The sequence below is a fragment of the Elephantulus edwardii genome, unplaced genomic scaffold, assembly GCF_000299155.1.
Source record: "Elephantulus edwardii isolate Elephantulus edwardi_28Jun2011 unplaced genomic scaffold, EleEdw1.0 scaffold00042, whole genome shotgun sequence".
Taxonomy (NCBI): domain Eukaryota; kingdom Metazoa; phylum Chordata; class Mammalia; order Macroscelidea; family Macroscelididae; genus Elephantulus; species Elephantulus edwardii.
This window is the reverse complement of record NW_006399792.1, coordinates 17,668,963-17,696,294: the sequence shown is the minus strand read 5'-3', so window position 1 is coordinate 17,696,294 and position 27,332 is coordinate 17,668,963. Positions and strand designations below refer to the sequence as shown.

Sequence of the window (27,332 nt, the reverse complement as noted above, 5' to 3'; positions counted from 1 at the left end):
TATTGCAACTTGAGGCTTGAACTTGTTTTTCAGTTCTCTCAGCTTGAGAAATTCCAAGTGAGTTCTTCCCTTTTCAGTCCTCAATTTTAGGCCTTTGCACATTCCCTTATAGTTTGCTTTGTCTTCTCAAGCTACACTTTGAAATCTTCTGTTCAACTATTTTACTTCAACATGTCTTCCATTTGTTCTGGCTTCTCAATGCTCTAGTGCAATTTTCAGGGTCTCTTCTTCTTTTTATTTGATTAATTTTAATGAAAACTTAGAGACTTTGGATTTCCATTAATTCATTGTTGCACTTTTCTTCCTGCACCCCCCCCCAAGTTCACTCTTCTCTTTGAAAAGTAAAAGAAAAATTCTTTTATTGTTTTACAATAATCCCTCCTCCCGGGTACACTCCACTATACAGCCTTCATTCTGGATTCCTGTCATGACAATAATGCCAAATTACATATCCCTTTTAAACAGTTTTCTCCCTCATCTGTTTCAATGCAGTATACATTATTTATTCCATCTTTCTCAGTCTCCCCTCAACCCCGATATCAGTCCTATTTTACAACAGTGTCACTATGCAGTATTTGTTCTTTTGTGACTGATATATTTCACTCAGCATAATGTCCTCCAGGGTCACCCATTTTAAAGAATACTTCATGAGTTCCTTGTTTTTCAATGTAGTGTAGTATTCCATTGTGTGAATGTATCACAGCTTCTCTATCCATTTGTTTGTTGATGGACATGTAGGTTCTTTCCATCTCTTTGCTATTATGAACAGAGCTGCAATAAAACATGGGTGTGTACAGGGTCTCTTCTGATATCCATTTTGGTATTTTCTTCCTCCTCTTTTGGTGACTTTTGTTCTCTTCATGGATGTTATTTTATATATCATTCGACAACTCATCAGCTGTTAATGCTTCAAACCAATCTTAACATGCTTTTTAACTAAGGTAGAATAAACTCAGGATCATATTTTGGTTCTCATGAACTTGTTTTCATTTTCTTCAGCCTTAATTTTAACTTGTACATGTCGTGGTCTGTTCACAGTCAGCACCTGCCTCATTTTGATAGCTGATATTATTCTTCTCCAATGATTCTTTCCACAGATATAGTCAACCCAATTCCTATGTGGTCCATCTGCTGAGGGCTGTGTGTAAAGTTGCTGTTTGTGTGTTTTCTTTTTCTATTATTCCCCCCCCCGCCTTTATTTTATGTGGGTTTATTTACAAAGTTCAAATATGGTTTTTTTGACACCAGGTCTTTCCCATTTCCTTCACTACCCTCTCTCCACCCATCAAATTGTGTGACCCTATGAGTAACATTCCAACCTCTCCCCGTCCATCCTCACCTCTTTGCTTCTACCCTTCCCTCACCTTGGATCCTCATATTTGTTCTATAACAAGAGTTCTATGCAATATTTGTCTTTAGGGGACTGAATTAGTTCACTTAGCATACTGTTTTCCAGTCCCTCTCAACTTAGGTAGTATTTTACAAAATCATTGCTCCTGTGTGCTGCATAGTATTCTGTTGTGTGAATGTACCATGATTTCTCAATCCATTCAATTAGGGGACATTTGGGCTTTTTTTTCTTAAGAGAAAGATTTTGCAATGAATAAATCATTGAACATACAAAATTCAATCTTTTGATTTTTGGACTTGTTTCTGTCACAAGTCCATACTTTTCTACTTTCCCCACTACCATTCCTTATTTATTGTTCCCACCTTTTGCATTCCAGTGACCAATTATCATTAACATATCATTTGATTAACATATCATATGATTAACATATGATTTAATATATGACTTGATTGCATATTTGGGGTCAATTTCGGACTGTAAAATTTGTTAAGTATCAAAGAGAAGTAACTTTGTTCTTTAGCTGTTGGTGCATATACTTGAATAACAGTCATATTTACAGGTTTTCCTTGTGTGCGTGTGGATAACATCCTATCACTTACAACACTATTCTTCACGATTGAACTTGAAATTGTCTTTATAACTATGAATGCAACACCACTATTCTGCTTTTCATTTCTGACATAGTATATCACGTGATTTTCTGATTTTAAGTGGTCAAAGCCAGTTCATCTCAACTCACTAATGCCTAGAATGGTGATGTTCATTCATTCCATTTAATTTTTTACAACTTCTAGCTTTCTAATATTCATACCTTGTATATTTCATGTTCCAACTATTAAATAGTTTTTTTAGCTGTTTCTCCTCATTTTGTTTGACTTCCAATCTGTGCTCTACTGCTAATACTGTCACTATCCATGTTCCTCTGTCATCCATGAGGCTTTCAGAGGCCTGCTATTAAAGAAGTGGATGGCCAATCCCAATTCCTAGTCTGTCTAAATATCAGAGCTCTGCTAAAACTTATCTACCATGGATGACCTTTCTGGTATTCTTTTTTCCCCTTTAACCTCTTGCGGTATCTACTTTCTATGTTTCAAATTTTCTTAATTACTTTTCTTTGTCTTTTCAATAATGATTTCTTATTTTTAGATCTTCAACCATTGTTGATATACATTATTCCTTTAGTTAATATTTCATGTTTATTGTATTTCCTTAAGTATTTGTTATACGTTGGTTTTCCTCTAAGGAATGAAAATATTACTATTTTACTTTTTAAAGGAATCTTTTTGATGCTCTTATTTTTTACTGAACTTACCTTTCTGTATGTCCATAATTCCTATACATACTTTTACACACACACACACACACACACACACACACACACACACACACACAATCTATTGTTCTTCGGTTCATTATGATTTGTCCTTATCTCAATGGCACATAATAAGAACAATGACTATCTATCTATCTATCTATCTATCTATCTATCTATCTATCATCTATCTATCTATCTATCATCTATCTATCTATCTAATGCAAATGTTTCCTCTTCTATGTTACTTGGTGTAGTCTCATTAATCGGCTCCAATGTCTAATGGGAGACATTTCTTTTTTTCCCTTTTTTACTGTCATGGTGAGGTCCCTTAAATGACTAAATACCCTTCTTTGCTCTCTCATAGTGGCCCCTGTATAAATTAGTACACTGGTACAGGAAGAAGCGAGTTAAGAAACTTTTGATGGTCCATCAGTGAGTAGGCTGACAAGTGGAAACATGGCACGTTGTCTGTATGCTTGCTTTAGTTTAAATGTGGTGAGTTGAAACTCCTTAAGTCATAAGAAGGGGGCAGGTAAACCTCATTAGTAAGGAAGCATTCTGGTTCATTAGTAATATTCTCACTTTCTATATGGGAGACTTGAGTTCAATTTCCAGACAAAGCATCTAATACTTAGCCACCACTTCTGAGTAAAGGCTTATGTGTTGCTACAATGTTAGATAAGTTTCAGTGGAGCTCCCAGACTAATACAGACTAAGAAGAAAGACCTGATTCCCATGAGTTTGGTGCTGACTTGTTGGCAACTAACAGTAAGTCCCATGAAACAATTCCCATCAAGCATAGGATGCAAGGGTGGAACTAGATGGATCTATAGATCAAGGGCATCCATAGGCTCAAACAACAAAATGCTATTGTAGTCAAGTCAAAACAACCATCTATCAGTTTCTCTAGTGATAGGCCTCTTCTTAGACACTTGCATTTTGATCCTTTGATATTTATAGTTTGTAAATGATTTTGTACAGAAATTGCCCTCACTGGGCCAAATAGTCTCCTTAGGACACTAAATCCTAAGTAGGCCACATTTTCTTCTTTCCCCTCTTCACTCATAAGACTCTCTCCGTGTTAACTGTTCATCTTACTAATTAGGTGGGGGAGAGACCGAGAGAGATGTGCTCGTGTTGCCATCTTCCTAGCATGAATAACTCTTCTTTCTTTGATCACTTCTTTTCCCATATTTTCTATATTTCCTCTACTGAGAGCTCCTGTTACACATATACTGGATCCTCTGAAACTATCTTCTCTTTTATTGCCCTATGGTTTGAAAATATCCTCAATTTCATCTTCAGGCTGCTGATTAAAAATTTCAGCTGTGCATGTTTTATTTATCAGAACTCCTGAATTTTTATTTTGGGAATTACAGTTTTCAAGAACTCTTACGTTCTTAACTGCTCTATTTTTCATAGCAGTGGGTACACATTTATTTTTCAAAATTACTTTGAGTATATATATTTAGTTTTTAATTTTTTTTTCTTTTTTGCATTGTCTCCATTTGCCTTGGGATCAGTTATTTTGCTTCCTTGTTCCAAGTATGTTTTTATTTTGATTGTCAATGTTTATGGAAGGATTGGATTTACTAATGCAAATAGCTGATGTGTATTTCCTTAGCATCAGTACACTTTATTTGCTTTTTTCTTAAACGCATATGGTGTGTGGGGTTGTTGGGAGGTGAGTTAATTAAGAACTCCATTAGTGAATGCACATATTTGGCTTCCTCCAAGCACATAGGCATTGCCATGGGGATTCATGAAGTTGCCTAATTTAGGAAAACATTAAACCAGATGGAATGCTTTATGTGGTAAGGAATATTAATTACTGGGGCTCTGGTAGCCTAGTGGTAAGAGTTGTGCTGCAATCCCTAATGCAAGCAGTTCGAATCCACCAGCTGCTCTACAAGAGAAAGACGGGCAATCTCCTTCCGTGAGATTAAATGACACTGAAAACCCACTGGAAGGTCAGTTGTGGGTCCATTCTGACTCTATGGTACACAACAGCAGCAACAACATCTGCTCGTTAGATTTTTATTTATTTTCCTCTGATGTATGCAGACAAAAAATCTCCAAATATTTTGTTTTGTTAAAAATGTCTGTTTAAAGCAATGGAGTTTTTTTTTATGGTGGATGTAAAATAATATTGTTAATTTATTTTAAACTACAACAATGGGCTTGAACACAGTGAAGGCTGTGAGAACAACATAAGATCGGCAAAGTTTAGATCTGTTGCACACAGGATCACTATTAGTCAGTCTGGCAGATCTGTAAACACAACAAGTAATACAGCACCACATAATCTACATCCTTTATCAGCTCAGAGTTTATCTTTAGTATTTTAATATACTCACAAGACTGTAAGAAGGATTTAGAAATATAGTTATGAATGAAAGGAAATGACATTATTGGAAATGAAATTTACAAAAAGGAGGAGATACTTTTCTCTACATATTTTTTAATGGAGGGAGAACATAGAAAAAGCATGTTGTTAGTTGCCATCAAGTCAAGTATGACCCATGTTGTTGTTATATACCAACAAGTTGGAGCTGACTCATGGCTGACCCTCTGGTAGGTTTTCAGAGGCAATTAATCACACAGATGGAGATTGCCCATCTTTCTTCTATAAAGCGGCTGGTGGATTCATACCGCATGCCTTCAGATTGCAGTGCCGCTCCTTGTCACTAGGCCACCAGGGTGCCTAGTGATCCTATAAACAATGGATCTGAACTCTGTCCTATCCTGTGCCACCTTGAACATCTTTGTCATACTTGAGCCCATTGCTACAGTCACTGTGTCAAAGGAGAGTCTTCCTCTCTTTCACTGACCCTTCACCTTTCTAAGCATGAGGTTCCTCTCCAAGAGTAGCCACTCTTAGCAACATGCCAAAATACGTGAGATTAAGCTTTATCATCATTGCCTCCATGATGCACTCTGGCTACACTCTTTGTTCTTTTGGCAGTCCATGGACTATTCTCCAACACCATAGTTCAAAGGCATCAATTCTTCTCCTATTATCCTTACTTATTGTCCAGCTCTCAGGTGCATAGAAAGTAACTTAAAGTACCATAACATGAATCATGTACATCACTGCTCCTCAATAATTTGGAGAAGTCCCTGACTGCAGACTGTCCAAATGCAATTTGTCTCCTAATCTCCTGACTGGTAGTACAAAAGGTGTTGATTGTAGATCCATGAAGGATGTTCATAGCAACATTATTCACCATCACAAGAATGGAAACATCCCAGATGTCCAAGCACAAATGAATGGATTGAGAAGTTGTAATACAGTCAACAATGGAATACTATGCAGTACACAGGAGCAATGATTTTGTAAATTACTACATAACTTGGAAGGGACTAGAGAGCATTATTCTGAGTGAACTAACTCATTCCCACAAGGACAAATACTACATAAAACCATTCTTGTAGACTGACTATGAGTATCTAAGGTGGGTGGAGGGAGGTTGGAAATAGAAAGGTGAGAATGGAGGGGTGTAAGGTGTTAATCATAGGATTGCACAATTTGGTGGGTGGGTGGGGTGAAGGAAATGGCAAGGGTGTTTTGTGAAAAACAATGTATTCAAACTTTGTAAATAAATCAATGTCCTAGAAAAAATTTTTAAAAAATTAAGTTTCAATCTTTACTCCATCTATCATGATATTGACCATTGGTTCAGTGGTGAGAATTTTTGTTTTCTTGCCATTGAGATGTAGTCCATACTGAAGGTTACAGTCTTTGATCTTCTGCAGCAAGCATTTTGAGTTCTCCTCACTTTTATCAAGTAAAGTTGTGTCATCTCCTTAATGTAGGTTATTAGTAGTCTTTCTCTGATTTTAATGCTACATTCTTCTTCATGGAGTACAATTTCTGCAATAATTTGCTCAGCATACAGACTGTATTATATATTGAGAGAGGGTACAACACTGTCACATACCTGTCTTAGTTTGAAGATGCTGAGGATATCAAGAGTGAGCTAACTCTAGGAGATATAAACATTTATCCCGCCTCTGAGAAATTAAAAGAGAGAGAGAAAAAGCATAGTCTTCCAGATAAACTTGTTGTTGTTGATTGCCTTTGAGTAGAGCACGATTCATAGTGACCTTATGAACAAAAGGCCTGAAGCCCCTCAACAACTATCAACATTTATCAAAGTTCATAGCGTTTCTAGAGGCAGGTTATTTTGGCATTGGATGCCACTCCTCCTTCCAAACCTGTCGCAGTATGTTATTGTTGTTATGTGCCATTGAATTGTTATGTGCTGTGAAATATAGCAACCCTACATTCAGCAGCTCTGAACCCTTCCCTGTCCTCAGCTAGTCTCACTAATTCTGACAAACCAACCCCCATTGCCCCAGTTACTGTATCAAACCATCTCATTCAGGGTCTTCCTCTCCTGCGCTGTCCCTCCACCCTTTTGAGCATGATGCCCTTCTTCAAGAACAGATCTCAGCTGGATCCAGATACACTAGATGCTATAAAGTACACACACACACACACACACACACACACACACACACACACACACACTGCATAATCTTCGCTTTTGTTCTTGGATAACTACGAAATGAACTATACTCTTAGAATAACTCTTTTACTTTTGAGTGGATTTTCTCCTTTGTAGGAAGTCTTTCCGTCACTAGAACACCTTTCTTTATATTAAAACAGTGCAAACAGTGCATATTTTTACATTTTCCAAAACGCTTTTGTCTTGCTTGATCACAAGCTAAATATTTTGTACCAGTGCCCTGTTTTAGCATTCATTCAGATTCGGGCTGGTAAACTGTGGGAAGATGCTGAAAAAAAACAAACCAAATCCGGGAGATAGAAACATTTCTCCTATTTCAGGCTTTTATAAAACTCCTTACACATGTTGGTTCTAAACAAGATGTGAAGGGATATAGGGTCAAGGCTCTTCACTGACTGCTTTCTCACCTTATTTTTCTCTTGCAACCATGGGGGAAATATTTCTCAACTCTATAATCTCTGAAAATGACAGCAGGTCCAGGACTCCCTGTCTGCTAGGTAGGGGACTTCCACAAGAACCCTTGGCCATTTTTTTCCCTGTCTCTTCAAAATCCACAATCACCTTAAGATTGAATCACTCCAGAGACACCAAAGTCAGCCTTAACACTATAAAGAGATGCCACAGAATAAGAGAGAAAATCAGCAAAATTAAAAGCTGATAGTTTAGTGCAAGCAGAAATACTAGATTCACATTGACATTAAAAATCATAGATTGTTTTATTCTTATAGGAAATGCTTTTAAAAATAAAGAAACCAAGAGGGAGTTAGTCTTCTATTAGTGATCAGTGTCTCATTAATCTTTGCTTCCTACTCTTCTTCATGATTGGAGGAAGATATCATCATCATCATGATGTTTTGATTTATCTGAATAGTGGCTGAGATAGGCCTCTGGGAGATTATACCTCCAATTACAACTAGATGATTATTCATAAACTTAAGCCTCCCTCTCACATAATGCCTGAACTCACTAAAAGTTCTTAATAATAATGGTAATAATAATGGTTTTCACTTGTATAGTGCTCTTAATGCTTCAGAGAACTTGCAATTCCATTTTCTTAATTTGAGCCTCAGAACAAGTCAGTCCCAATAATTGTTATCTTCCTTTTACAGCTGAGGACTTAAAAGACCTGCTACTGACTTATCTGAAGGGAATCAATCTTACGGCTTGACTGCATCTGAGGTGCCATTTTCTGGACTCAGAGAGAGCACACAGCGTCTGTTGTTAGGTTTGCAGAACCCAACGTCTGTGGGTTGTCATGAAAACAAGCTCAGTCCTGAGTTTATTTTTGAGAAGGCAGCATGCTACTTTTGAGAAGGTATGCTGCTCCTTGTGAATTCTGCTCTCAGGGTGTTACATGACTTAGTGGAGAGGCAGGGCACATTAAGGGCCTTAAGTTCACTTTAACTAACTCCCAGCTGTGTTATCTTGGAAATAGTTAGCTTTCAAACAAGCTGCTTCAATAGTGAGCCTTGCACTTTGGTGAGTTTTCCTTATAGAGACTATATTTGGTAATTAGCATTTCATAAGACACTTATCTTTCTAGGTATGTGTTTAACAATGCTTTTTAGAGTGGTCTTTATACCTATGTCCCCAATATCTAGTCCAGCTTCCTTTATTAAATTTTTCTTCAGGTTTCCAGATCTTCCCAACACAGTCATGTGCTTTGCAGAGTGTTATACTGCAAATCTAGATCTAGTCACATGTTTCCACTCACCTAACTGTGAGTGGACTGGGGATATGTTGGTAAGCATAAATAATATCTATGAAAAACATGAACAGAGAGAAATAAGTAACTCAAGTCTTTTACAGCTTCAATAAATTAAAAGATTAATCTGTACTCTCAGATATGCCTTAGTTTCCAGTTATCACATAAAACATAGTTTTTGGTTTGGGGTTTTCCCACCCAGTTTATGTTACTGCATGATTTTTGCATAATGAAGAATATTACTGAAAATTATAAAGCATCATATAATCATTGATAGCCTAATAATTAACTGCACACTCAAGATAAGTAGATATATAATCTAAAATTTTAAAACTAATTCCAAGAACTACACACATAATTTAACATGATTGATTTTTGAGTATAGTTTATGGTTGTAAATTTAAGTTTTTAAAAAAGTGGTTCCACTGTATGACTAGGAAGCTGTTTCTTCAAAATGGTGCTGGGGTAATGTTGGACTACAAATTGTAAAAAATACTTTTATGGAATTAAGAAAGTTGAGATTATTATATTTAAACTTAATAATTTTTTAATTTTGACTCAAGTTGATAGAATATTAACAAACTAAAAACCATTTATTTTATAAGTAATCAAAGCTTATTAAACTGAAATTGTATATGCTGAATGGTCAAATCTCTGAGTAAGCCTGAAAGTTTTAAACTGGCATCCATGAGGTTGACATTAAAGCATTGTGCCATCCAGTGGAAACCTTCTCCATAGCCTTTGTTTTAAGCACACTGCACGTGACGATTTTTGAGGGTTCGGCATTTAGTTCTTTCAGAGATGCTTGTCCTTTTCTGTGATCTGGTCATATAAACAAAAAGTCTCTCATAACTTCTCTTTGCAGATAGCTTCAGGTCAGTTTATTTTATTCTCAAGCATCAAGATTGGCCCATTAGCAATAGTTTCATCTGTCATTAGTGAATCAACTTCTCCTTTTCTTTTTTCCCCAATTATTTTTTAAAAATTATATTGCTTTATTTATAAAGTTCATATACATTGTTTTTTCTACCCCTTCCCTTCCTTTTCCTTTCCTCTCCTCTCCTCTCCCATTCCGTTCCGTTCCGTTCCACTCCATTCCATTCCATTCCATTCCATTCCATTCCAAATAACCTTTCATAGTTTGCACAATCTACCAGAAACAGAATGTTATTAATAGCAGAAAGGTAGTTTTCTACCCTTTCAAGCTTGAATATATCTGTTGCTGTTGTTAAGTGCCGCTGAGTTGTAGGTAAGTCATAACGACACTATGAATGAAAGACCTGAACACTTGTATGACTTTCATAATTTCTCCAGGTTCATAGGGTTTCTGCAGGCAAGCTATTTTGGAAGTGGATGTCATTCTTGCTTCCAAGCTTGTTTTAATCGGGAGCTCCACAAAACACTGTCCACCATGGGTAACCATTATTGCATTTGACACATTAGTATCACAGTGTTAAGTATCACAGCAACCTCGAGTTACCTCTGTACAGCAAGTTGACAGACCAGGGCTATACGACCTAGGAAAATGTTTGACCAAAAACAATTAAAACCAGGCCTGAGGGCCATGGGTTAAAGTCACCTACCTTTGGCTTGGTAGCATCCCTCTTCCCCTGCCCCCACCCCACCACCCCAAGATCCAGCTTAAGCTGAGATTCACAACATACTAGCCCTCAGCCTGCGGGCATGGCCAAATATTTCAGTATTTTAAAATTACAACACATCCAAATGCTGGTGGACTCTGGGCCAGAGATTCCCAATTCATCTGGCAACTCCCATCTGCTGACACCCACTTGGGACGAAAAGAAAGTCATAAGAGCCCCGAGGAGTCAAAAGCAGTTAAGGTCATACCAGCACTAGCCACTTTTTCTGAAGTGGGATGTAATGTTGGGGCAAGCTGTCCACATCTTTTAGCATATGGAACAGTGTTGTTTTCTCTGTATTACCTAATTCAATAACAAACTACCAGTTTTCTTTATAATCCTAAACACTATAGCACACTGCTGAAACTGCTGTAAATCCATTCAAATTGAAGGACATATTCAAATGTTACAGGATCTGTACCTGGAGAGAATGCAATTCCCAGCTCAGTGCCTATCCTACACCCTCCAAGTGAGAACAGCACAGAGTGATGCCACACACAGTTTAAGGTCTCTGAGTGGTGCAAATAGTTTGCTTTTGATGGCCAACCTATATGCTGGCGGTTCAAACCTACCCAGTAGCAACATGGAAGCCTGGTGATGTGCTTCTATAAAGATTACAGCCAAGAAACTCTTAAAGAGCAATTCTACCCTGTAACAAACATAGAAGGTTGCCATGAGTCAGAATCTACTTGGTGGCAATAGATTTTTGTGTTTTTTCCCTTTAATTTATTTTTAAAGCAAATTTGAGTTTATTACTTTATAATTTAAAATCCCTCCTATATATTTTTTTAGTGTATAAATTACATATACGTACAATACAGAAGAGTGAGAAAATATGTATAAGCTATAAAGGGAAATTAAAAGTTGCCTGGATTTGTGTGTTATCCTTGCACAGAGGATATGCTAATCTTCTCTGTGTTGTTTTGATTTCAGTACAGGTGCAAAAGACATGGAAAGAATTTTCACAGAGAAAGGCCAACAGACACAGGAAGAAATGCTCAAAATCAATGGCAATAAGAGAGTTGCAAATCAAAACCACTATGAAATACCATCTCACCCCAGTAGCAGTGGCAAAGTTTAACAAGGCAGCAAGAAATAAATGTTGGAGAGGATGTGGTGAGAAAGGATCTCTTATACGTTGTTATTGGGATTATACAACTACTCTGGAAGGCAGTTTGCTGCTTCCTCAAAAAACTGAACATAGAAATTCCATATAACCCAGCTATTCCACTGCTTGAAATATACCCAGAGAGACTGAGAACTGAGGCACAAATGGAAACTTGTCCACCAATGTTCATAGCAACATTTTTCACCATCGCAAGAACGTGAAAATAGCCCAGATGCCCACCTATAATCTAATGGATTGAGAAATTATGGTACATTCACTCAATGGAATACTATACAGCACACAGGAGCAATAGTTTTATAAATTATTACCTAACTTGGGAGGGTCTGGAAAGTATTATGCTGAGTGAACTAACTTGGTACCATAAAGACATATACTGTATAAAACCATTATTGTAGAATGAGCATGAGGATCCAGGGAACAGAGGATCCAGTGGTAGTTGATTTAATCATGGGATCGAACAATTTGATGGGGGGGCGCGTTTAGGGAAATGGGAAGGAATTGATGAGAGAAAAATGTATTTGATTTTTTAAAATAAACTAGTATAATAATAATAAACTTACCTGAGTCTCAGAGATAAATTTTTGTGCATACCCTTTGAGAGATATGTGTGTGTGTGTGTGTGTGTGTGTGTGTGTGTAAGTAGGTGCATGGGACCAAAACCATGGGAACATTGGCTACATTGTTATTTTATAACCTACTTCTTTTTATTCAACCATATTTTCAAAGCTCTTTCCAAGTCAGTAAGTATGTTTTTAAGACCTCACTTTAATGTCTGTTTAATATTCAATGCCATAGAGGTACCACAATTTTTATGATGGGTTCAGAGTGCTCTTGTTGCATAAACTGGGGCACAGGCGTGGTGGTTCCATTTTGAACTGTCTTATCGGAAGTAAAAGTGAAGAGTGTTCAGAAAACTTAATTTCTTTCTCTCTTCTTTTTTAATATTTGGCTTCCTTTCACATCAATCAATCAAAAGAAATACAAACATAGCTCAGTATGGTGGCAGGCATCTAATGACACGAGTCGATGGCACATAACAACAACGTGATGACAGGGTAATTAGTTGTTTTTATGGGTTTGGGGTTTTTTTAAGCTTCCTGTAAAATTTTAAGAATGTTTTAAATTGCCATTTCTTAATATTGTTAAGTCTTTAAAAAATTTTGCTTTGGGTTGATCTTGTATTTGTCATCATTGCTGATTAGGTAAGTAGGTTATTCAATGTGTTCTAGATGGTAGTGGTGCCATTACTGTTGAGCTGCCTTCAAGTCACAGAATTTACACACAGCAGAACAATATATTGCCTGCTCCTCCTCCATCTTCATGATCAATCCACTGTTACTGCTACTATGTCAATCCAGCCTCTTGACAGTTTCCCTCAGTTATGCTAACTCTCAGCTTCAATAACCATGATACCTTTTTTTTTTTTTTTTGTGACTGGTCTTTTCTAATGGTGTGCACCAAACAAGGAAGTTGAAGTCTTGCCATCTTTGCTTTTAAGGATCATTCTGGTTTGATTTTATCTAAGACTAGAAGACAACTGGAACCTGGAGAGAGGATGAAAGGCACCCACGCTTCGAGGACTCCCCTTCACAGGGTCGCTATGAGTCGCCTGCGACTCAACGGCACTTAACAACAATAATATCAACCTAGAGAGAGAGATCAGCTGGCCCAGTGGACAGAAAGGGATGCTACCAAGCCAAAGGTTGGGTGACTTTTAATCCGTTGCCCTTGAGCCTGTCCTTCATTGTTTTTGTTCAGACATTCCTCTAGGTCGTATAGCCCTGTACTGCGTTCACTTTTGGTTGCTGTGAGGCTGAACACCTGACACTGGTGTGTTAAATGCGTTAATGACTGGCTACCCAATGTGGACAGAGAGTGGGGTGGAGCTCCCCGATTAAAACAAGCTTGGAAGGAGGAGTGGCATCAACTTCCATAATAGCTTGCCTCCAGAAACCCTATGAACCTGGAGAGAGGATGAAAGGCACCCAAGCTTCGAGGACTCTGCTTCATAGGGTCGCTATGAGTCGCCTGCGACTCGACGGCACTTAACAACAACAACAGAAGATAACTGGTGATATAGAGAACATAAGTAAAAAAAAAATTCTTCAAGTCATGATGTAATAGAAAGTTGCAGGCCCAGCTCTGGGAGACTTTACTTAAAAGGCAAATGTCAATGTAATCTTAATGGAAGCAGCTTGATATAATCTGCTGAGATGATCTATCGACTTTTCTTTCTGGGCTATTGTGACTGTTTGGCATTGTTAGTGACCTCTGTCACTTGGCTTTCCTCCATGCTACTATGTTAGGCATGGGGGTGGGGAGTGGGGAACAGAACAGTAAGACTAAATTTATGACTGACAGGGATACAGACTAATGAGAACAGACCCCGGCCAGAGACTGCTGGCGAGAAGGAAGCCTGTGCACCGGTTAGATGGCTATTCTGAATGAGGATGGTCAAAAGTAAATACCTGAGATTTTTTTTTATTGTTTATTTCACCCATGAGAAGGTTCACCTGTCCCATTCCCATTTGTGGTTTTGAACGTGAATGTCCTTATAATGACATTGCTGTGGAAACCATCCTTTCCCATAAAAATAAAGGTTAAGTAGCTACTCTCTTTTTGTCAAGCATTAGCTAAACGCATAGAAAAGGATTATTCATGAACATCTGAAAGGCCCTTCCAATAGGAAACCTCCCCCTAATAAAAATGAAACAAAACCAGACTATAGACAAGCATGGTTTTGTTGTTGTTATGGGCTGTCAAGTTGCCTGCAACTCAGAGCAACCCTATGTACAAGAGCTCTGAAGCCTGCCCTATCCTGAGCCAGTCTCACTGACTCCAACACACCTACCCACATTACCTCTGTCACTGTTAATCCAGTTCATCTTGGGTCTGCCACTCCTGAACTGTCACTCCACAGGGAGACATGTGCACAAGCATACAAAACTACAATAAGCCCAAGAAAAGATGTTTTACCTCATTAATAAGCTGGTGGCCTAGTGGTAAGGAGTTGCGCCGCCAAGCTAAAGACCTTGGGTTCAAACCCACCAGCTTGTTCCATGGCAGAAAACTCATCAATTTCCTCATTTGTGATTTACTACTGTTGATCAGTTTCAACTTGAGGGTACATAACAACACACAAAGAAATGGAAACTCTTTCTTTTTTAATCCAATTTGGTTATGACCACTTCTCTGGAGTCTTACTACATTGCTTAGTCTAGCCTTTCCGCAATTGTTTATGGAACATATTACCATGTTAATGTCACAGGTTGTACATCACATTCAATGGAGGATAAATGGTCTTTGTCCTTTCGAGCTCTTTGGTCTTCCAAATATTAAAGAACTACTAGGATTGTCTAAGATTTCTTTTTAGTGCTAAAGAATAATAATTACAGGGACTTGACAGTTATTTCCAAAAGGAAACATTTCAAGTGTCACCTGAATGCAGTAAGTCTGTGAGCCACCCTGGTGGTCACCAGAGGCAGAAACAAGTGGGGCATCTGCTGATTCACCTCTATGCTTTCGATGGTCTCAATTTCCTAGGACAGGCGCACCCATTCGGGCTCCTTCTATGGACTAATGAGAACTTAGTAAGCATCTCTTTAGAGTAATCATTTTCATTTTATGAAATGATTAATCTTAGACCAGCTATCTTTGTTTTGGACTCCTGTCAGCAGTCCTGTAGTGTAGAAACTCAAGGCCTACTCTTTAAGTGCACACTCCAGACAGCTCTACTCTGACATATACCTCCAGGCCATTGACCTTTGGGGGCGCAGCTGCACCCGTCTCGAGAAGCACAAGCTCCACTAACAGAAAGGTATTTGGAGAGGTAAAGGTGTATTCGCTATGGAAAAGCTGCTTTTCAGACACAAACATTAAGACACTCTCAGGCTGCTGGTAAACCCCAAGAAGATTTAGGGTCCCAACGAAAATACAGAGAAGTAGCTCAGCAGGAGGGACAAGAGGCGTGCCAGGACCTTCCACACACTCCTCCATCCCTGTCCCCAAACTACTCCCTCCTCAGACGGAGGGTGTGAACTCGGTTCTCTGGTTAGGAGCACATCACCTTCTCCCTCCTTCCAGGGTGACCACTTTTGTTCCCGCCCTAGACAAAGCCAAGTCTGAACTCCTGCAGAATGAATAAAGGGATCAGGTTGCTCTCTCGCCTTCCCCCAGCCCCGCGTCTCTCCTTCCCACGTGACTCTCTGGAATCTTTGCCAAAGCTCTGCGTCCCTGGATCCATTTTCACGCCGAGAGGAGGAGAGAAGGGAAAGAGACTGGCAGAGCGTGTGTCCTCTTTATACACGCAGATCCAGACAGGGCCTATTTTGTGTGTTTCCGGGCTGTCATGCCCGAGTGGCATTGAGTTCAGGGGTCTTTTCCAGCTTCGCTAGCTCCCTCCCCTGTGTACCTAATGTGATGGCTCCACCTCCACTTCTGTAATCACACCTCGATCCTGCAGACAGGCTCGAGGCGGAAGGTGCACGGTGCCCGGGCGCGCTCTGGTGTGGAGCACGCCGCGCCCCTGCAGCCCAGTCTCGCACGGGCGAGGGGTGGGGACGAGAAAGTAGCAGCAGCGCCCCCCGCGCGGCCGGGTCTTCTCTCCGCAGCTTCCCAACAGTCTGCAGCAGTGAGCGCAGCCCGGGCGGCGCGACTGCAGCGCCAGCGAGTCCCGGGAGCTGCCCGCAGCGCCACGCACGCAAACTTTCCGGCGAGCGGCCCCCGGCGGCCGCTGTCCGCGAACAGGGCGGCGGGGCGAGGCGGAGAGCCGGGAGTGGGTGGGTCTTTCGGGGCTCCCGGCGACCCCCTCTGCCGACGCAGCGCCGACGTAGGGTGTCAAGCGAACTTTAAAAAGCTGCTAGCGAGGAACCTGCGCCCGGGAGCTACTGCGTCGCGGTCTTGGCGCGGAGGGGCTCAAGCTGGAGGGAAATGCTGGGAGCCCCGAGCAGTCAGTGACCGGCAACTTTCGGGCGAGCCTTGGCGCCGCGGACCGCTGCGCTCTGTCTCCTCTCGGATACCCGGAGCTCAGCCCGCGTCGGCGCCCGGCTTAGCTGGAGAGCTCGGCGCGCTCTCCGCGCTCTCCTCCCCGGTACGAAGGGAGCTGAATCCCCGGCCGCCCAGGAGCCTCCGGGCTGATCCGAGTGCCGTTCTCCGCTGCTCCAGTTCATTTTCCCGGAGGTTACCGTCCGTCCCCTGCCAGCCTCCAGCGATCCAGTCCGGGGCGCGGAAGCCCGCGTGTTGGCCAAGAGCGGGTTCTTGGATGCTGAAGACTGAGCTCCTCCAGCCGAGGTGCCCAGGCTGCGATGGGTGTCCTCCGAGTGTGGTTCGGGGTGGTCCTTGCATTAATGGAATTTGCAGCACTGCCTCGTCGTTCTGAAGGTGAGTGGTGTGTGTGTGTGTGTGCACGCGCGCGCGCGCCAGTGCAATCAGCGCAGTTTAAAAAGATCAGCGGGTTTGGTAGGTCGGGTGGGAGTTTATTTACTTTTTATTTTTTTAAAAGAATGAGTGGGAGTGAAACTACACTTGGCTTTTGCATCGAAATTCCCTCCTCTTATAATTTTGCATTTTTATCACGACCCTCGCTTCCCTTTCAGTCCCCCTCTGCGTTTGGGTGGATGGGGGACCCACTGAGATGTCATCTCGGAAACGGGGTGTTCCGTCTTTTCACTTTCCCCACTACGCTTGCCCCCTGAGGGAAGGCAAGTTGAGTAGGGAGTAGTAGGTGAGGAGTGAACGATCGCTGTTACTTTTGTAAAATACTTCTGTGAAACAGAAAATCTGCCTCGGGAAAGCCCCCCCACCGCTCTGCCGTCCACCTCGCCCTACTTGAATTTCCACCTCAAGTCCAGTTAAGATTCTGTAACTAGAGTATATGCTGGACAATTAAATTGCGTTGAAAAAACCCCCTCTCCTCTAGGGCGAAGCAAGAGCCTTTCTGCTTTCTCGGGGTGGGGGGAAGGAGGCGGTTGAGTAAGAGTTTAGATTCTTTCTCGTACTTTACCCTCAGTTTGCCCCCGGGGGTCCAACCTGCGTGTAAAATCCTGGACTTTGGAGGAGAGTAAAAAGGAGATGGCTAGAGTTGTTGCTATGATTATCAATAGCATTCTGCACCCGGCCAAAGAATTGAACCAATATAAAGAGTTTGGAGGTCCTGGAATGCGGGGCGCAGGGAGCGCCCCACCTGCTCCCTGGAGTCTGGGAAGTCGCCCTGCCAGCGCCGAGCGAGGGGGCGGGGAGCGGCGGCTCGGAGGAAGCCGGCTTAATCCTCAGCGCCCGGCTCCCGCTTCCCCTCCCGGCTCCATTCATTATTCATCCAGCTGCGGGAAGAGTTCACCTGCCCCACAGCAAATCGGAGCCGCAGCGCGGCCGGCGCGGGCGGGGCTCCGCCGCCCAGGTGTGCAGGGGCGGCTCCCGGGGCCACTTCCCAGCGCCGGGCTGGGGCGCTGGAGGCCCGCGCGAGGACAAAGCCCCGGGTCCGGGCGACCACCAGCCACCGGAGTGGCTGCCCCTTCCCTCCTGGCTTCCGGGAGCTAGCGGCTTCCGCACACAGCAGTGGGGTCAACTCAGTGGACAAAGCTGGCGCCTTTCCGCATCCTCGGGGGAAGTGTGTGGGGTGTGTTCTGTCCTTGGGAAGTACCCGCCTGCGGCCTGTGCAGTCTCACTCAAGCATCTTCATTGTCTATGTGCTCACAAACTTATAGTGATAATAACAAACCAGCTGGGAGATCCAACCCAGGCGACCCAAACATGGACTTGTAACTTAGGAAAATCATGATACTTGGTGGCAGATTCTTATTTAGACTCATTCCCTGCGCGGCAGAAAGCACGCGCTCTCTCCCAGATAGCTCACCAGGGGGCAGTTTGGAAAAATGCAGTTTTTCAGAACCAAATCTGTTGAAATTACAAAAGCCATTATTATTAAGAGCCTACAGGGTGCGCTCTTTGGGAGGTTGTCTTATAAAACCAGCAAAGTTTAAGAATTTCCAAATGTTTAAAAGGGCCTGGGCAGGAAAGTTAAGTTCTTTCAGTTGCTTCCCAACTCCAGGGCGACACTTCAGCATTTCACATTGATGCATAGCCAATGAGTGAATGATTTTCACTGAACTCTAATCATTTGCTTTATGGGATTTACCAGTAAGTAGCTTCACAACTAAGAAGCAGCTGTTCTCTGATTAATCCTTTTCAGAGTTCCTTTTCTTTTACAAATGAAGGTGGTGAGGTCGAAGATGAAAATCTTTAAAATGTTAAAGACCTCCTCAAGTTTTTATTGCTATCTCTGTAATGAGCTTAAAAGATGGTAAAGGATTCACACATTTGCTGACTGAGCAGCAGAGTGGGTAGTTTTCCTCTCAGGGCTCAGAAAAAAAGCGCTTGGCCTGTTTCTGGTCTACCAGATAAGACTCTCTGTTGTAGTTCTTACTCAACAGCTCATTGCTGGGGCAGAACCGACTCATAGCTGAGCCTCCACTGGGGTTTCAGAGGCCGCAAACCTCAAGGACCGAGCTTGCTCATCTTTCTCCCACCGAGCAGCAGCTGGTTGGTTTACACTGTCTTTCTCTTTGGCTTGGCACCCCAGCTCCTTACTCACCAGGCCACTAGTGGATCCAGCTACGCATTTCCCCACTTATATGCTCACCTTGATACTACGATGACTCCAAGTTAGTCCTGTGTTAAGTTTAGCTCAGCTTCTCCACGCACTGATACTCAGGAATATTGGTCAAGTGAAGAGTTGTCAACCACATTTTTTTTTAATCTATGTCAAACCTCCCAAAGGATTGTTGTTGTTATGTGCCATCGAGTTGCTTGCGACTCATAGCGACCCTGTGAACAACAGCCCTAAACTCTGCTCTGCCCTGTGCCAATCGCACTGTCTCCGACACTCCCATCCCAATTATCCTAGTCACTGAATCAATCCACCTCATAGAGGGCCTTCCCCTCCTGCACTGTCCCTCCACCCTCCCAAGCATGATGTCCTTCTCCAAGGACAGGTCTCTCCTCACAACATGTCCAAAGTATGTTAGATGGAGCCTCAGAATCCTTGCCTCCAAGGAGCCACCCGGTTTAACCCTTTCCAGGACAAATCTGTTTGTTTTCCTAGCAGTCTATGGTATTCTCAATACTCTTCTCCAGCACCACAGCTCAAAGGCATCAATTCTCCTTCTATCCTCTTTGATCATTGTCCAACTCTCTGATGCATAACAAGTGATTGCGAAGACCATGGCCTGTATCAAACGCACCTTAGTCTCCAGAGAGACACCATTGCTCTTCAGTGCTTTGGAGAGGTCCCATGGCAATGCACCTTTTAATTTCCTGGCTACTGGTGTCAAGAGTGTTGACTGTGGAGCCAAGCAAACTAAAGCTGTGTACAATCTCAATCTCTTCACCATCCATCCTGATGTTGCCAATTGGTCCAGTGGTGAGAATCGTTGTCTTGTTGACATTGAGCCTCAATCCATATTGTAGGTAGTAAGTGGTAAATCCCCAGGGTTGTACTACCTTGCACTGAATAAAACATGGACGGCATGTATTGACAATTTAACCTGGTGTATCACCGCCTCCCAGTTTCAAAGCAGCACCCCAACCCTGTGGATCCCAGTCATACATAGTTCTGCCTCAGGTCTGTGTTCACGGAAGGAAGGGTACCCTTGTTCTCTTGTGAAGAGCTGCACAGTTTAGAAAAGAGGCCTCCCCCCATATCCTGATACCCATGTTGGTAAGAGTCCTAATCTTACCAAACTACATTCTTTTGTATTTAATGTAGCTGGTAGATTGGCTTCTATACTAGCTGGCTGTGTCACTTCAACTGTACCACCTAGCTCCTCTGGACTGAGGTGCTGTCATTTCCCAAGTGAAAGAGCAAGATGATGACCCTAAATTATATTTTTTAATTCTACAGTTAAAAAAAAAGATTGCTATTTGTATATTTATTTGTGCCTGGCTGCAACTTTCTGGTTCCAAATTTCATTCTTGTTTTTTAGGAAACAAAATAAATTTTTATAAATAAATTATTGGAAGCATTTTACAGTGCTGTTTATTGCCAAGCTTATAAAATTGGAAGACTTAATAAAGGCAAGAAGCCACAGAGATAAACTTCCAGCCAACATGGCTGGCTTGATCAGAAAAGCTCTGGAATCATATCTTGATTTTGTGTGGAAATACTGTGAAGTTACACTAGCTAGGACATTTTGCCTTGGGATAGGGAAAGCTGCAGCCATGGAACTCACTGAGTTCGAACCACTCCCTCAGAGTGACTCTCTGGATTGTTCTTGATGCTGTAAATCTTTACAGGAGGAGAGTCCCCATCTTTCTCAGAGTTGGAGGTTGTAGCCAGAGGGGATGGATTTGAACCTCTGATCATTTGATTAGCAGCAGCAGCAGCAGCAGCAGCAGCAGCAGCAGCAGCAGCAGCACCACCACCACCACCACCACCACCACCAGCACACATTCTGAACTGTGCCGCTAGGGACAGAGAAAGATTTCTTTGGGACAGAGAAAGATCACTTAATTGAGGGTTAAGAGAACTGGGTCCTAATTTGTAGTATATGTACATACATGCTACATCAGTCTATTCGTTCTTTCCTTGGCTGACTACACTCTTTTGTGAGAGACTTGGCTTAACATTGAATGCTGTAAGGAGAGAAGACAAGTTTTAAGAAATATGTTGTTGTTAACTATTGAGTCAGAACTGACCCATAGCTGACCCTCCACTGGATTTCCCCTCTTTTTCCAGCAGAGCACCTAGAGGTCCCTAAGAATTATAGTGCGCTTTCTCTCTCTTTTTTTCTTTTTAATAATTCCATAAATCTTTTTTGAAAACTTCTGTGTCAGGTGGTATCATATGTGGAGAGAGGGGAATACAGATTAAGCACAGAAAAGCAAAAACAAACAATAAACCAATCACAGTACCTACCCTCAAGACATTTGCAAAGCCAACAATCATTAATATCAATAAGATAGCAGTAGAGATATGTAAACATAGGTCCTTGGTAGATTTCCCAGTATTGAACTCTTAGATACTAATTGTAAGTTCACAGTTTCGGCTTTTGAAAAATTGCCTTTGTAGTGGAAATGAAGACATGATGTAATATCTTGGGCTCTAAGTTCTGTGATAGTGCATTCATTTTCCTCTCCAGGGAATGGTTCTGGAAGTTGCCCTTCCCATATCCATCTTTTAGTGAGTGTACAGCCATCTATATTCACTGTTATGAACCAGGGTGGCAGTATCACTCAATTTTACTCAGACACAAGTAGTCATCAAATCCTCTTCACCACATGGCTCAAGAGAGAGGAGGGGACTACCACATGGCAGGGTTAGAGCTGCTTGCCAAATCTTACAATAGTTCAAAACAGTTGGCCCATTTTTTATGTTAACAACTCTATTAATTGATCTGAATCCTGGTTGGCAATAATCAGGATATGAGCTGTCCTGTCAGTCCAGGAAACGATTCTGTTTTAACTGTTCCACAGTGTACATGGCCATATGTTGAATTATAACACAACATAAAGCTTAAACATTTAAATGCCAGCTTGTGGCTGCTTGTTCATAATGACTCATGTTTTTGTGAGGCTGTGCTCTTCAAATCTTATGTTATTTATATATTTGTCACGATTCCTTCGAACTAATGAGTCTGACATTTTGGGGCTCTGGGATTTAATTTCTCCAATTTACCAGTTATATTTACTATAGTCAGCAGCTTCAGAATGTAAGTAATGGTACAAATTCAAATTTTCTCTGAAAATTTTAGGACAATTTTTTTTCTCTGAAATAGTAGGTTTTCTTAATGCAAGTGTTTCATCAAGGAGAACATAATGTGCAAAAGGTCTTAAAAACAGACAATAACTCACTTAAATTAATATTCAGTATCATTTTCCCAGTGTGCCCTGCAAGAAATGACTCAGCTGCACAGGATGAAGAGCAACCCAGGTGTCAGGACTCAGGCTTCCTTCTTGGCTGCAGCTTATAATTGCTTTACTGCTTTCCGCGCCTTCTCACTTCTAACGCCGTATCCTAAGAACCTAAGCGGCATCTCAGTTGCATTTTGTCCACTGAAGCTGTCCACATTCTTACTCACAGAAGCCTTGATCGCATTGGCTATTACATTTCCTCACTTTCCCCCTAAAGAAGGTTTGTTTCTCATTCTAGGTCTGCAACATCTCCCAAAATTCACCCAGACCTGGAGTTTCTTTTAAAGTTCAAATAAAACCATATGTACAAGCCTCAGACAGAACCGCAGCCATTCCAGTAGTCAGTCCTTAAGAAAGGGGGGGGGAAGTGATGCATGGAGTGGAGAGAGTTACTTTTTTGTAGGAAATGAATCAGGCTGGCGCTGAGCCTGAAACTGCACCTAGCTAGCACCCAACAGCAGCTCGCTCCTGATTTCATCCGGTGGTGGGTGTGAAATGTGCGCTGGTGAGGGGGGAATATGTCTGCCTCGGATGACTGCATCTGGCACTAGGTCGTGATAAATGTTTGATAGGACTGGGCATCAGGCTTGCAATGTTTTATTTTCTCTAGAAATCAGAGATGAGGTTTTGGAAGCTGTGTTAATGGAGATCCTGTGTGTGCAGCTGCCTTCTGGGTAGAGCTATTCACTTTTAGGAAAGTCCTCACAGGGTCAGGCTTCTTTCTTTTGGAGTTGCACATAGAGTGACCCAAATTGAGTTATGTTCCCCAGTGGTGGAATTTTTCAGCAGCTACTAACTGTTAACCATTTTGACTTGTCTTGCTTCTCTGATAGATGCTTGACTTCACGAAGTATTTGGTGCCATACTTGATGCTGCTTTACTTTTCCTTATTATACTGTTGTTGTGTACCATTGAGTCTGAATCGGTTCCTAGTTAACCCTTCAGGGGAATTTTGGAGGCTGTGATTAGCATGGGAGGAGATTGGACATCTTTCTTCCAAGGAACTGCTGGTGGAGTCGAAGTGCATGGTTATGGGCTCACAGCAAAGCTCCTTTCCACTAAGCCACCAGAACTTCCTTTCCTTACTGTTGTTGTTGACTGCTGTCCAGTCAAGCACGACTCATAGCAACTCTATGAACAAAAGACCTAATGCCTTTTCCATAACTATTATCATTTCTTCAAGTTCATAGAGTTTCCAGAGGCATGGTGTTTAGGAGGTGGATGGCGCTCCTGTTTCCAAACCTGTTTTCCACCTGGGAGTTCCACCAAACACTGCACACATTGGAAAAACATTCTTGTATTTGATACCTCAGTGATAAAAAGTTCAGCATCACAGCAAACCCACCTTACTTCACACAGCTCATTGAGAGCGTGATGTACAAAAGTGGAAGAATGTTTCTCCAGATATAACAGCACTAGTCTCATTTAGCAGTGGTTAAGTGTTGTCAAGTTGAAAATGACTGAGAATAATCTTTGCACCAAAGACCTAAACTCTGTTACATAACTAATATAACTTCTCTACATTTATAGAGTTTAGAGAATTTGTAGAGTTTCCAGAGGCATGTAGTTTAGGAAGTGAATGCCACTCCTGCTTCACAGCATGAATCAATCTGGAATCTCATCCAAACATTGTACAGAATTTATAATGGCTTATGAAACTTAAAAAAGTTGGATATTTCTTAAGATGAGGTTTTCCATGAAGAACAAAGATAAATGATATTCCAAAGGTTAAATTGTGTTTATTTAAAGGTTTTTTTTAAAGCTAATTCTTGTTAATTATCTCAAAGCAAAGATCCTCTCTCTTTTTTTCAAAAAATGTTATTTCAGAACATCAGATATAATTACAGATGCTGTGCTGCCATCCCTAAGGCACACAGTTCAAATCTATCAGCTGCTCCACAGGAGAAAGATGGACAGTGTCCTCCTGTGTGATTAACTGCTTCTGAAAACCTTCTGGAGGGTCAGCTATGGGTCGATTCTGATTCAAGAGTACACAACAACAACCATCTACAAAGTACAGACAAGAGATTTTATTTGGTTTATGTGACTAAGACATACCATAGATTGGAAAGCTGAGTCTTTAGAGCAGGCTTTATCCTAGAATATTCTGATTAGAATGAGATGTGCATTCACATTTCAATAAATTTGCAAACAGAGAATTTCTGATTCAAAGTCAAGTTTGAACAGATAATGTCATTTTTCCTAAAAGGTTATCCTTAATTTCAATGTAAGTGAAGTAGGTCCCAGCCATTTCCTGAGAAGTTATTATTTCGAGATATTAAAAACACTGTAATAAAATGTATCCTTCTCGTCTCTGGAAACCAATTGTGGCACTTTGTCAAGACATGTTGCTGCCTTGGTACATATATCCTATTCCAATCTGTTTTGCTGTCTCAATTTCAGAGTGGCTGCTAGCACTCTGCCCACCTGTTCCTAGGTTAAATCAGCACCTGCTGTGCTACTCAAGAATTGATTGTAATGTATTTGGTATGTTTTTAAAAATGAGGATTCAACATCATTTTCAAATATGAAACACATCAAAGATTTATGATATGCAGTTTACTAATTTTATATAGGTCTCCCCATCTGTATTCAGCTCTCTTTTCCATTTAGAAACAAATTATCTGTTGTTTTTCCATTTGGCACTTAATGAATGGGAAGCACAAAGATGTATCAGTTTGTAAGCAGTCCATGAGGGGGAAAAATGAGTGAAAAGAGCCATAGAGATTAGGAGCTCAATTGAAGAGTCCCTTTCAAGGATTATATTGTCTGTAACCAACCCCAGAAGCCATCTCATTGATGATTCATAATAACCCTATAAGATTGATTCATAATAACCCTCTACTGACAGGGTTTTTGATAGTGTAGCCTTTATAGCAGCTGACTGTCTTTCTCCAACAGGGTTGATGGTGGATTTAGGGCTGACCTTTTGATTAGCACCTAAGCACTTTACAGGCTCTTTCAGTCCATGCCACTCCCCTGTAAAATGGTTTATTATTAATTAAGAGGAACACACTGTATTAAAGAATGAAATGAATACTCTGTGTCAAGCAACCATAGACAAGAATGTCTACTCTGAAGAGGTGGGGAACTCAAAGAAGGAGAAACAGTCTCTGCCCTAAGAGTATACAGTAAAGTGGGATAGACAGTATTTCCATATGAAAAGTTAATTAACCTTAGCAAGGATGCCACAAAGCAGCAGGCAAGAATGAATTCAGGTATGGATAATGCAAGCACAAAGTGCTGTGTGCACAAGGGAGGGAGAGCAGAATTCTCTCAGTTGCAAAGCTTCATAAGGGAGGTGAGATCAAGTTCAAGGACCTAAACAGATAGAATGCGTCTTCTGAAGGAAACAAAAATGAACAAAGGAACTGAGAACGGAAAATATATCATTGTGTCCTGTTAGCGTCTTGGGTTGACTGGAAAATTTGTGGAAACCAAGAGTGGCCAGATCTGCCTGGATAAGTAACTTGGGACTGGATTGTGGAAGTGTTGGTGGTTTATCACAGATAAAAACATTCATTGTATTTATAGCATATTATAAATGTATTTGCTTTAAAATTAAAATAATTCTTATTTTTTGAGTCTAACTTTTTCTTAAAATTTCTACTGGTTTACATACAAAGTTTGTATACATTGTTTTTTAAATAATACATTTTAATGATTATTTCTTTCATGTGTGCCCATAAAGTGTTGCTTTGGTGTGTGTGGTTATTTACTCATGGGTAAAATTCCCAATCTTTTAAGATTTTGGGGAATGAAGCAATTTGCTGATTATTCTGTGTTTGGATGCACTTTTAGCAGTGAGCTGCTGAGGCAGCGCTGGTAGATTTTATTATGCATCCCTTTTAATTCTTGGTTTGTTTTCCCCACAGGTGCTTGTGTCTACCAGGGTTCCTTGTTGGAGGTAGGTCTCTATCTGGTTCTTTTAATTGTGAAATGCTCAGTTGAGGTTTTTGAGTGAGTGAGGTAACCCTAACAATTGTAAAAAAATTATTTATTTCTCTCCATAGTTTGAGGATTGTCTCCCATCCTGGCACAATCATGCTCAATTATTTAATACCTTTTCCAGAGCAAATTAGTTCTGTTTGGGTACTCAAGTATTGGAAGAGAAATTCAGATACCCAACACACAATTTGCATTCTGTGGCTGTCCTTTGTATTCTTTCAATCAGAGAGAAAATTAGATCCCTTTCTCCTGTCAGATATGAACTAGGGCACACTTTGTTTATCTTTCTTTTGCATTTACCTCCTCACTGCTTGCACCCCCACCTTTGAAAAAGAGTGTGATCATGAAATTCAGTGAAATTTGGAGGATTCTTGACTGTTGCTTTGAATGATAAACTTACGTTTTGGTAAACAACAAACAAATTAACATTTTATCTCTGAGCCCTTCCCCTTATAGGGTGGAATTGATTTTGAATTTAATGTCAGGATGACTTGGGGGAAAAGCTGATGCAAATCTCATGCATTTCTTTCCATTAATAATGTACTATGGTGCATAACAGAGTGTTAAAGCCTTATTGAAAAGAATGTCTACACTCCATCAACTCTAATAAATTGTGTGACAAGTCATTCTTCACCACTTTTTTATTTTGGTTTAATAAACGCTGTAATAAAACAGAACTGAGTTGGTTGAAATGGGCTTGCTAATTTATATCACAACCTGATATTGACGTACGATATTACAAAGTCGTCTTGGATTATTCTTGTGGTTTTGAAATAGAGAGGAATATCTGAAATATCTAAGATTTGA

The 27,332-nt window shown here is 41.0% G+C and overlaps 1 pseudogene; it reads right to left on the bottom strand.

The window, feature by feature from the left end:
• The window catches only part of LOC102852470, a 143,794-nt pseudogene extending 141,115 nt beyond the window's left edge, over nucleotides 1-2,679 (bottom strand).
• Between the last annotated feature and the right edge of the window lie 24,653 nt (nucleotides 2,680-27,332).